Genomic DNA, 13,441 nt, shown 5'->3' with positions numbered 1-13,441 from the left:
TAACAATGGAAACAGAAACCCATTTAGAGTCTAACGACAGGTATTGTACACGAACGTATTCTCGCGGGCGGTGACTGATTTTCGCGTTTCCATGCCGTACGACTTATTCTAGACTGGCCGCCAGGGCCCAAGTTGTTAATAGATTTTAGATTTAAATAAAAGTAAATTATGTAGGTCTCTGGTATAATGGTGTGGCAGGTTTTAATTGCACGTGGTGATACGCTCGCCTTGTGAAGAATTTCGCATTAATTATCTCATCACTCGGTAGAGCAGCCCGCCAGTAAAATCGAGCTCGGCATACACTCTCGCCCTTTCACAAAAGATAATCTCCCCCTGGTTTAAATCGGATATTTTGTAAAAACAATTTTTGTCGCAGTTTTCAAATCTTTGCAATGATTTTAATATTCTCGAGACTCGAGTAAGTTCGTGATAAGTCGTGAGTTGTCAATTTCGAGATCTTGACATTTTTAGACGATTCTTATCTCAAAATAATCAAAATTTCATCGCGCGCCACAATAAGTTGGTTTAGAGTAAAATAGAAAAGTGTTATTTTCGACTTCAAGTATCGAAAGGTATTATAGAATTAAAAAAAATATAAATCTATTCGGAGGTTTTATTTGACAACAGACTGTAGCTCTAATTCCCGCCGACAGTTTAATGTAAAACAGAAAACGAACACTTCTAAATGGTAGGCAACGCACAGCAAAATAATAATTCCACGTGGCCCGTAAGTACATTCTACGTTTGTCTCACAGAAAGGAACATTTGGTTCGAACTGTTTAACGTCATTTTAACAGCCAAGGTCTTAAAAAATGTGCAACTTTTTATGTGGAGGAAAGCTGGAGTACCCGGTGAAAAAACCACCGACAGAGAACGCAATTTACTCTGGGACAGAATAAGTTTGCTGTTGAAGAGCTTCCGTACAGCTCATAAAATACAACAAAATAATGTATGACGTGTGTGAGTTTCCTTACATAGCTGGACAAGCGCACAAACGACTAGATGTACCGATATAGAAGCCTGCAGACCTCGCGCTGACCCCAAGTCCGTGAGCATGGCTATTGGAGTGAATGGACGATCGCCTCACTTCTAAGCCTGAGTATGACATTGCGTGCCTCTCACACAACAAAACATAAATACGTGATTTATAACGCGGCGCGAGGGAGGACAATCATTATTCATAAGTCTATAAATTTTGTTGTAATAAACGTATAGTACGAACAGTTGTTCGTCCTGCATATGTTTCAGTACAAATACTAACGGCATATAAAATATAAATGTGTACTGTAATGTAATAAATCACCATTCGCATGCAATTTAATGGCAGAACCAACGGTAAAAAAAATCCCCTAGTAATCCTGTAAACAAAATAAATACATTATACAACGTAAATTAGGGGGTAAACCATCTTATTTCTTGAATATTAAAAATAGACAAGCATTAACAAAGACAATACCTTATAGTAGAGTTTAAAATGATAAAAGCTAACATTTCTTGAAGAGGGACACGTGGTAATGACCAGATCATAATGATAAAAGTCTAGTGAACCATTATTATTTTCAATATAAAACATTTTCATTATTTTTTTACCGGTTCATGCTGTTATAAACTCTAATTTTGATTTATATCAATCAATTCATTTTTTATAGATTCCTAGTGTCAAAAGTTGAAAGGGACATTAAAAATAGAGTGAAAATGTGAATATTACGTATCATAAATCTAGGAAACCGCAAGTAGACAAGCGTGCAGTATATTTATATTACTCGCGCGACCATTGGTCATGGCGATTTCCTAGGCATCTGGAGAAGGGGATCAGATTTATTGTATATAGGGGGATGTTCGCGCCACACGGCATGTGGTATACAATCTAAGAACAGATAAGATGTTCTATCTGAATTTAACATCGAGATTCCCAGCCGGTTTTTTTTTATTAGTGCATAGAATTTACTCCACCAATACATTATTTGAAAAGAAGATTTATTCTAGATTAATTCAGACCAATAACATAAAGCTAACTAGTCTTTGGTAAACAGCAGCTTTAGATTATAAACATGTGTTTGTCCATGCCTTATTCTGTTAGTCACTCCGTCAGATAGGTCAGATCACTATGCAGTTTTATTAACGAACTAGAATCGAGGTAAAATGGCGGACCCCAAACAACAAACATACCTTTGTCAAGCTACAGGTCGCCGCTTAATGATCAACAAAGTGTCCTTGAGACTAAATTTCAAGAATTATTACTTGATTAAAAGAGGCTCCCCCCCTTGGTGAGCCCCGACAAGCATATTGTGAAACGACCGGCTAAACTTTTAACCCCACCTCGGAGTAATGCCCGCTATTGACCGGCGTATAGCTACAAGGCCTTTCCTCCAACTGTTCACGTGTGTTACGTAACTAAAACATGTGTAAAACGTATTTTGGAATACACCATTTTGATCCTGAGAAAATTCTATGCATGTTTCATTCAAATTTCATATTTTTCCGTGGCCAACGGACCCCGTGCGTGTGGCCATCGAAAGGCGATGACCTTCAAGGAGCAGACGATGAGTAAGATCTGACCCGCCAATTACAGTAGAGGCGCGCGGTCAGGAAAACAGGTTCTAAAATGGCGGGCGCTTACCAGGTGTGACGGTGCACATTTAATGCACCAAAGTGACATTGGTTATTTTGATGGACAGTAAAATGGCGATGTTTATAGATTTTCATTGTGTATCTAGAGATAAATGAAGGAATTGTACTGAAATACGAGTGATAGAGAAAGGTAAAATCGATAATTGGCTCTAGAGTACATTTGGACGAGTGTTTGTTTCCGCGCGGGTCGTTCTCCGATCATTTGAATGACCCGTGTACGTTTATCAACCACGGAGACCACACTGAACTCATATCAGATGTATTTCAAAAAATGATACGGATACCAAATGTTTTACCTAATACCATAGGACAAATTGAAAATATTTCATACCTAAATGCACAGTCCGAAATATTTTGCCGTTATATCTTCTTTCTTATGCATTGAGTTCAAGGCCAATTCTGTATTTTCATATTACAGAACTATCTGCCCTTGTGGGTAGGTATTGATTGTGACGTAATGTGTTTGCGAGCGTAAAGTCATACTTTTCGGAGAAAACGTCGCGAATTGCGGTCACAAAATAATGACGTAACAATAGCTATGTACTCACATGGGAGCAAAATCTGTTACATGCAAAGACGGAATATAAAAAGACAATAGACCGGCGGAATAATTTTGACTAATCTTGTAGTTATTTACATGTATTATACATTATAACAAACACTTATGAAAATTTTATTTGCTGACTGTTATGTTAGAGTTGCGTACCTTTCAAACTTAGACCATAGGTGGCGCTGCACTGTCATTTACTTTGTAAATTATAGAGTTGTGACAGAAGCTATGGAACTTTATCAATGTGTACCTTCGCTGCAGTATCATCAATAACTCGGCCGTCAAATATCCCTTATTTGATTGGTTCCGACATAAAATGAGATGGAGATCTTGTCCAATCTACAAAACTGTTAGAACAGACACCACAAATATGAACGCCGCCATCTTTTCTGTTGATATCGTATTCTCAGATGACTTACATTCGTGTTCATATAACTATGAATATTTAATAGAACCATAGCCAATGCGGGCATTTCACTCAGAGGTAAATAAACCTTAGTGCGATTTACACGTGCATCCGCGATACTTCGTGATACTAAATCTGTGTACATTAACGTACTAATCTCTCCTAGTTTTGGTGTCTCACGCTTAGTTTAACTATATTGAGAACTTGCGGCGATTTTCTCGTGTTCGTACAGTTTTATCAAGTAGAACGCATTTTACATTTATAGGACTAAACTTGGGTCTCATGTAAACAATATTAGCAATAGACTATCATTTGTATGACACTTTCATTTTTTATTAATTAGTCAATTTAAAATTCAAACCTTCACTATTCAACAAAAATCATTTAAGTCTTTTTATGTTTCACTAATTAAATTATATCCATTACCCAAATTGTTTTCCCAGGTAAGTAAATCTTACCCGACAAATGCATCGCCGTCTCATTTTATTTTCTCGATAAAGAACGACAACTCACTAAAGGGAGCTTACTGTGTAAAGCTAAGTCGTACGTATATTGCCTCTGATGACAATGTAAATGGTTTGTGGTATTATAAATGGTTTGTAAATTATATTAATGACAAAATGCTGTTGGTCAGTGGGCTTTTAATATTTTAAAATGTCCATGTTTTTGACCATGTTTGTATTGTGTCACTCCTTATATATATAATGTTTCTACTATTTATTTCTAAGTTATACTCATATATATATGTCAGTTGATTTCTAAGTTATACTCATATTTCTATAATGTCAATTGATTTCAAGTTACTATGTTATAATTATCTAATATATAATGTCAATTATTGATTTCTAAGTTATACTAATATATATAAAGTGTCAATTGATTTCTAAGTTATACTAATATATAATGTCAATTGATTTCCAAGTTATGTTAATATATAAATGTCAATTGATTTCCAAGTTATGTTAATATATAATGTCAATTGATTTTTAAGTTATTGTAACAAAATGGGCTACCACATAAACGTATAAAAGTTTTGTTCTTTGGGTCATCATTGACGCATATGGGTGTTAAATCTATATAATACTATCGTATATCGCATATTTTACATATATATTATCTATTTTTTCTTCCTTATTAATCTTATTTGTCCAGAGAAATAATAGATAAAGTTTTCTGAATTTTTTACATAATATCCCATAAATTTAGCTCAGTGGTTATGTCAATATGATATATTTGAGGCTTTAAAAATGTATCCTTGTAATATGGAAATGTTCTGACTTAGCTCGTCATCAAAATCCAATATTTAGATTTTATGTGAATTTCCCCACTACATGGTAGTTTAATATACGTGATATTTTACAATTATACATTTCAACGCTACGTGTCGGTATGAAACCTATTCTATATTCCGTGTAAAGTGTACGATACACACGTGTGTTACAGTATCTGCTATCTGGTGGCCGGAAACATAGTGGTCAGTTCGTATACACATGTGCTCTTTGACCATTCAATATTGATTTGTCGTGTCCATAACGACCGCTGATTCATAATTAATAGTGGTCAGTTGTACATTTTGCTGGTCAGCTTTCACGAACAAACTACATCCCCTTGACCACGTTTTCTAGACGGTTTTTTTAGTATGTTACTATAATATCGCACGCCGCGAATATGTTTAAGCTCAATCCGCCAAGTCGGTCTAATTTTCCTCTGACCTCAGATATTTAAAACTAGAATTGGGTTAAGGGATATTCACTTAGTATGGTGTGAGGAAATAGGACTCAGAGGTGTCCAGTTTTATTTTTACATCAGCCTGCCAATCCGGTTAAAATGACCAATGTCCAATGGACGTTCCGTGTAGCTATATGGCTGAGCAGACTACACATAATTAAAACAGACCCGTCGATGACAAGAATAGCGTCGATTTACGTTACGTCCTCGTATTGGACTGTTTAGACTTTAATCTCCTTATATGGACATATTTATACTGAATTTTCCTTCGATGGTCACCGTTCCCCGTGTCGAGATCAATCTTGATGTGTACACGCTCGTAGCGGGAACCACTTCGGCCAATACATGATTATAATGACGTAATAGTATCTAGTGGCGACCTTCACCTTGACCTAGTCAGGGCAGACAGGATTGCGCAGGCGCCTTTTATATTAGACGTTTGCCAGCCGATGTATAATCCTAAATCTGGGCTAATGAATCACCCAGAACGACCAGATTGTCATGTCGGTACACAAGGATTCATGGACTCGGCACAGGGGCATTTACAGTTTATAAAAAATGTCCTCATCAATTATATGAAATAGATTTATTGATAGAAAATGTAATGTTGTAATAGGAGAGAGGGGGACTAGAACGACCACATTGGGGTTCGAACCTGGGACCGCTAAACCTGCCTAGATTATAGGCTTTTTTAGAAATAAAAAACCTATAATACAGCAGGTTTAGCGGACTAACCTGGACCAAACACTGGCTAGATGATTTACCGATAGAGCTACCGTGCGACTCCATACTCCAGGGGTTACTATCACTGACGTTATATCCACCCCCTGGACTATATCATAGTAAAAGTGAAGGCAGTTCAGGGGAAAAACTGACCACTAACCACAGCGTACCGTTATACAATTCATTTAATGTACATGTAGGATCAAATAACCTGTGTCTGCTGATGCTTCAATTTTACTATGAGATAGTCCAGCGGTAGATATAACGTCTAATCAAGGATCACTATATCCACGAGCTAGTCCGAATGACGTCAGTGATAGTATCAAGGATCACTATATCCACGAGCTAGTCGAATGACGACATTCATCCCTGCCTTTTTCAAACGAAATGGAGGGAGGGGATACCTTTAGTTTGTAGATGAACTACTAAATTTGAATAAATTATGCAGCTATTTTGTGCGGCCCATGTCATCACGAGACATCTCGTAAGAGTCATACATTAATTATGTCATTTGGAAGACTTTGTATTCAAAAGCATTTTTCCACCCTCGATACTGCAGATTACTTCTGACGTTATATCCAGCCCTGACTATCCAATAAACTGGAAGCTACAGAAGACGCAGGTAATTTGATCCTTTTATTTCAGTATTTTCTCTTGAATGCCTTCGGTTTTACTATGAGATAGTCCAGGGTGGATATAATGTCAGTGATTTAATCCACGGAGTATCGAGGGTGGCGTTTTACTTATATTTTCAAAACAAATATTGAAAACGTTCATTACACTACAAGTAAAGAATATTATTCACTGGATGACATTTTCCTACCATCCATCCCGTTATTAATTCTAGGTTGTATTTTATTTAATCGTCATTTTATGACAATGCTTGAGTGTCAGCCAACCAATAACTCGTAATTAATGAGTACATTTAACATCATACCAATCAGGCACATACATAGCTACCATAGACTCCTGTGTTTCCCCATCATTTTACTGTTCATTTTAGAATTAATATTGATTAGTTTGATCTAATGAGAACCAATCATTAGAGACATACCGGTAACTAAGATACAATATAAATGGAAGATATACAATTAGAATAGTAAACATATAATATTTATATAAAAAGACGCAATAGGAATATCGAAACATAGAATGTGAGTAAAAAAATAATGCAATATATATAACAAGAACGCAATGATAATACCACCACTGCATATTTAACAACGTTTGGTATGACATGTAGGGGAGAGGGTAGCTGGCTTCAGCAGGGAATAAGATATACACCCACATTGTCTCAACCCTAGCTTCACTCCTGTCAATTAATTCATTTCAGTTTTTGTATTCTCTAATATATTTCACGTTTGAGTTTTAGATTAGCTAAAGTGTTTATATCCGGCGGAACTATATGAAACTGTTATGTATGGTACCTGGATGGGATGCTGTCAGCTCATACATCGATTGCCATAGTGCATAATGTTTAGGTAAGCGGAGTTGCCTCCCTTTTTTCGTACATAAAATTCAGCTCTTCTGGTTGTCTAAATTACATACTACAAAGGAATAACTATTTTAGATTTGATCAGTACAACCTACACGTCAAAAGTCTTTGGTTAATCGTTTTATTTTCTTTACACAACATGCTTTTTCCTTCAATATTTTTTATTCCGCATTCCTTTGTTTCAGTACATTTTATTTCTGTTTTATTTCAATCATATAAGTAAACTATAAAGTGATTTGTTCATATTTATTTATTTAGAACTATACTAAAAATATGTTGTTTCAACATTCAATTTTTCAGTGTATAATTTTATACTACATTAGAACTTATTTGATAAATGGCTCTAACAATTGTTCATTTAATTAGTTTGAATTGAAATTATTATCTTCAAAAATAAATATACAGGACCAAAAAAAATCCCCGCGAGCCGGAGTCGAACCAGCGACCTAAGGATAGCTAAGTCATGACCCACTACAGTCCTCCGCTCTACCAACTGAGCTATCACGGGATACATGCCTCTCTAATATATATTTTGACCGAGTTCAAGAATATGCTTTCAACTGAATACTGAATATATTTATATATTATAACATGATTGACAACTTTTTATATTTTTCTGGAGGGAGAACATCAATATTCAGAAGAATTGTAGTCAATTTTGATAAAATAAACATATTTTGTATTGTATATTATGTACATGTTTTACATATGAGGCCTGTATGTAGACATATACCATGAATGCAAGGAAGATAGTTCTCTCATGTATATATTTTTACATAAAATGTTAATCAATAGTAATTAAAGTGACGAAATGCCGAAGATTTTCAGTTGCACCTACCAATACACACCATATGGTGTGTTAGTAGTACACGTGGTGAGTAGGCTGCTATGATCCACTCACCTGATATCTCCTTCCGCCTTCAAGAGCGTCGGTGGTGTAACGGTTAGCATGGTTGCCTTCCAAGCAGTCGATCCGGGTTCGACTCCCGGCCGACGCACCTTTGTTTTTTATTTTTATTTTTTTTTTTAATTTTTATTTTTTTTTGTTTTATTTCGATTATTTGTTTAGTTAAGTCCATGCCCTTCGAGTTATACCATTATTAAACTATAGCTTTTAATTGACACCTAAATGTATTTAGTAAAGTTTCAATTTAGTTTTGAGGTATAGGCCTAGTTCTCTATTGCATTATAGTGTGTTTCTATAGGTTATAATTTTCATATAATCTCAAAAATAGACATTTTATAATACAATGCATTTTGAAGGAAATTGAATCTTCATTTTGAATTTAAAAAGTCTCTGATTTTGAAGCATATTTCAAATCTTTAATTTAAATGGGTTCGGTGACTTATTTCTATATAACTACACTATATGTGTATCACGATAACAAGTCATGTCCTTCTTTATCTAGTAGGACTTTCGACCCGTGTAGTGAACTTTCTATTATAAAGGTTTGGGTATATGCTTATTCACCATACGCTAAGCGTAGCTAGGCTACATTGTATATATCTCATACAAGGCTTTCTTTGACCTTTGTGCGTGTTATCAAAATAAGTAAAACATAGACTTAGAAGCCCCCAGTGAGGATCGAACTCACGACCCCTGGTTTACAAGACCAGTGCTCTAACCACTGAGCTATGGAGGCGTTATGGGGATATATTATATATTGAAATCTTGAGTTATCTAGTTATTATCATCCAAGTGTTTACATTGTATATGATTTTGAATTACCAATGATGTGTGATTTTAATACCATGCACTAAAAAAAATGAACATCTCGATGAAGTCGTCTCGCTGTTTTAGATCATAAAGTCGATCGCAAGACTTCCCAATGTTATTCAATTGTTTATTTTTTCTATTGCAGACAAATTATTCTATTTGTGACAATTCTTTCTATCTAAAGGAGATATGTTTTGCTTTCTTTTGAAGCATCATTTTGTCTTTGTTTACTTAATGTATATGCACGTGCAAACATTCCATTTTTTCTCACAAACACACGGTGTACCAATCAATAACTTAATGCAAAGATAAAAGGAAACTTTATCTTATTTTGACCAATATTAGATTTAGGACTTTATTGTGACATTGGAATAACAAAAAAAAACAAAAAAAAAAAAAAAAACAAAAAAAAAACGGGATTTGATTTGGAATAATTACCAAAATGTGAAGATATATTGTCCAGTGGTTTCTGCGGAGAAATGTCTGTGATATCATGGCGAAGGATTCATCGTCAGCTATACCTGGGAGTATTTCGCCTGTAAAGTACATCTTGAATGACTTATATGTCTGGTTTTGAAGATCGGGTATGTGCGAGAAAAAATGTCTTCTTTGCTTTCAAATATGACGCCCCACTCCCATCCATTGGCTTTCCAAGACAAAAACACAAACATTTGCCGCCATGGAAACAGAAGACGCTCATTCTTCTTGAACTCCAAATTCAAAATGCCGTTATTTGTATAAAAACTAATTAAACAAACCCCCAGTGAGGATCGAACTCACGACCCCTGGTTAACAAGTCGCGTACTATAACTACTGAGATATGGAGACGATTTCTTTACAATACAGAACTACTCGATTTAGAGGCTATGTGGTGAGAGAGGAACGTGCGAACATTACGCCATTTTCTCTTCCAAATATAACGTTACGCTCATAAAAACATGCCGTAACAACCAATATCTACCCACATGAGCGGATACCTATGTACACAATTAGTATGAAAAGACATGTAAGCTTTACTTAGATTGGACGTATTTAGGAATTGGATTCATTCATGAGAATTTGGAAGAAAACTTCTACGAATTAACGATTCGGAAAAATGCAAAATAGAAATTGTAATATTGGCCAATGGGGCCTTGTTTCGTTCTCGGACCATACAGGTAAATGCTACTAATTTTATGACGATTGAAGACGCTCACTCTTTCTGATCTCTGACAAACCGAACGCAGTTTTTATAAAAATATTATAAGAAAGCCCCCAGTGAGGATCGAACTCACGACCCCTGGTTTACAAGACCAGTGCTCTAACCACTGAGCTATGGAGGCGATATATTCATTCCCGACAGCTGTTGCAGCTCGTCGTTTTATGCAATAGATAACAATCGATTGATACCGTGTCACAACAGTCAATTATGTAGCTGACAAATCTGCACTAGATATATATTGTCCTATGCATTATAATTTAATTATCTATCTCCACATTTCGGTAGTTATCTCAAATCTTATCCTGGTTTTTAGGTCATTCCCAAAGTCTCAAAAAGTCTTAAATATAGGTCAAAATAAGACATATTTAACAAAAATATGTTAAATTGGATACATTTGATTGTGAACCATGTGTTTGTGAGGAAAAAAACCCGGAATGTTTGCACGTACATACATTAATATACAGTAACAATCAAACTATATTCACAAATACAGATAAATCTGTAGGCATACAAACAGACAATGATGCTCCAAAAAGAAAGCAAAAATATCTCCATTACATAGGAAGATTTGTCAATTTGTCTGCCACAGATAGAAAAAGATGAATACCATGAGGAAGCCTTGTGATCGACTTCATGAACTCACCAAAATATACTTCTTTGATGGTGAGGTTGAACGTTTTGCTTTTAGTGTTCCAAACGATGATTGTTTTCGCTTTTGCAAATCTGACATCACACCTCAAACATATAGCTTTTCTTACAATGAGACATTAAATTGAGAGAAAAGTGCTAGTTTGCAATTGGCTAAAAATACTATAATTGTTATATGCTATAACAGTTATTTTTTGAAATCTTGTATTAAACAGATAACAACTGATTGGTACGGAGTCAAAGTAAATATCCCCGTGTCAATCTTTGCTTTATATTTGACAAGTGTCAAACAATGTTGGAATGTCAATGTGTTTGGGAGGGTGACATCATATTGGAAAGGAAAACAATTGTTATTGTTCCGCCATATACAATCTAAAAACGTAATAATCTACCCTACCCTCAACATCAGGTAAAACAGGGCATTCAGAAAACAGTAGTATATTTGATGAGTTAATGAAATCGACTACAAAATTAAAGAATCTGTCTATGGAATACATTTTTTGTACGAAAATAATTGTTGTCCATGCTCCAAAGATTACAAGAAAAAAAAAATCCTGTAACTGTTGTCGCCATGGAAACAGAAGACGCTCACTATTCCGAAACATCAATTTCAGAATGTAATTATTTGTATAAAAATAATTTCTATGAAGCCCAAAGTGAGGATCGAATGGTATGTTTGAAGTGTTTACATTAATATACCGTAATAATCAAACTATATCCAAAAATGTAGGTAAATCTGTAAGCAAACAAATACACAATGCTGCTTCAAAAGAAAGCAACATATTTACAAAGAAATGGCTCAAATAGAATAAAAATTTGTCTGCCACATCAAGAAAAAAATCAATATCTCGAGGGCGACTTACTATCGACTTCACGAAGTCGTATATCAAATGTACTACATTTGTATTTTTTTCTCAATGTGACATGTAAAACAGACACGATTCAGCAATGTCAATGTGCGATTTTTCTGTTATCATCTCGACCAGAGGGTTTTTAATTTTTCTATATTACATCTGATTTACCCGAGTTTGTGGATAGGGTTGAACATTTTGGTTTAAGTTGGTGTATATGCGATAACGACCTATCGATGGTCGTTTTCGCTTCTGCAAATATGACATCACGCCCTAAACACATTGCTTTTCCATGAGACGTTATTGCTGACAATGCAGGATAAAAAGCATACATTTGAGCAGAGATTTAAATAGTAGGGATAAGAAGGTACCTCATAGCCTTACTTAACGACGTCCGCAGCGGAAGCTATCCCAGAGTGCATCGCGTGTCTACAGTAGTCTAACGACGCCATATTGAAACTACGCTTCGCCCGATGAAGCAATCTAGGCTATAATTCAGGTGATGAACAGAAAATAAACCAAATAGCATAAAGTTTGCTCTTTATTGAAAATGTAATTTATTTGAATAATCCATCACATTTTTCATAATTGTAGAGGTGTTACACTAAATAAACGTAATGCTAACTGTGAATGTCCTCATCCCGGCATGATTACTTCCTCGATCGATACAATGGATCGCCCCGTGAAATATTAATATAATAAAACCCATATACTCTGATTTCAATAATTGACCGATTTCCATTTAGTTTTCCAATATTTGTTGCTTGGTACTTGGTAAATTTTAAATGTTAATATATTAAATTGATATAATTTGAACATATTGAACCTTTTGAATTTTCGAAGCTACCCTAAATTTATAATGGCGACGATACCGTTCCGATAGGGTCGTGAAAGATAGCACAATTAAACCCACATACTCTGAATTCAATAATTGACTGATTTCCATTAAAATTTCAAATATTTGTTGTTTGGTAAATTTTACATGATAAAATATTAAATTGATTAAATTTGAACATATTGAACCTTTTGAATTTTTGGTGGTAAATCTGTACACAAATCATCGAAGTTACCCTAAATTTATAATGGCGACGATACTGTTCAGATCAAGGGTCGTGAAAGATAGCACAATTAAACCCACATACTCTGATTTCAATAATTGACTGATTTCCATTTATTTAGTTTTCAAATATTAATTTTCTATTGATTGAGTTTGTACATATGGAAACTTTTAAAGCTCAAGTACAAGTGTTAACAAATTATCGAAGGTACCCAATATATCATGGCGAAGAGATACATTTTTTTTTCATTTTTTTTTACAGTGCCGATCGAGCTGTGATCGATAGCATAATTTGATATCTAATTAACGGAAAGTGATTTGCAACTGCTATAATCACAGGTGTCTTACTGTCATCAGGTGAACCGTCGGCCAGAACACCTGGCCACCGCCCCAGGTCATCGCCTCACTTAACTCAACGGGGGTCTATTTACCTG

At 35.1% G+C, this 13,441-nt stretch overlaps 4 non-coding genes across 4 annotated transcripts; 1 reads left to right on the top strand and 3 right to left on the bottom strand.

Annotated features, from left to right (window-relative positions):
* Positions 1-7,951: 7,951 nt before the first annotated feature.
* On the bottom strand, positions 7,952-8,041 carry Trnay-gua (transfer RNA tyrosine (anticodon GUA)). Its single transcript is given in 2 exon segments — positions 7,952-7,987; positions 8,005-8,041. It is a non-coding gene; the product is annotated as a tRNA-Tyr (tRNA).
* A 418-nt stretch (positions 8,042-8,459) lies between these two features.
* Trnag-ucc (transfer RNA glycine (anticodon UCC)) lies at positions 8,460-8,531 on the top strand. Its single transcript has one exon. It is a non-coding gene; the product is annotated as a tRNA-Gly (tRNA).
* Positions 8,532-9,103: 572 nt separating this feature from the next.
* Trnat-ugu (transfer RNA threonine (anticodon UGU)) lies at positions 9,104-9,176 on the bottom strand. The gene has a single exon. It is a non-coding gene; the product is annotated as a tRNA-Thr (tRNA).
* Positions 9,177-10,499: 1,323 nt separating this feature from the next.
* On the bottom strand, positions 10,500-10,572 carry Trnat-ugu (transfer RNA threonine (anticodon UGU)). The gene has a single exon. It is a non-coding gene; the product is annotated as a tRNA-Thr (tRNA).
* Between the last annotated feature and the right edge of the window lie 2,869 nt (positions 10,573-13,441).

Source organism: Argopecten irradians, chromosome 15, assembly GCF_041381155.1.
Source record: "Argopecten irradians isolate NY chromosome 15, Ai_NY, whole genome shotgun sequence".
NCBI classification, from domain to species: domain Eukaryota; kingdom Metazoa; phylum Mollusca; class Bivalvia; order Pectinida; family Pectinidae; genus Argopecten; species Argopecten irradians.
This window is presented reverse-complemented; position numbering and strand designations above follow the sequence as displayed.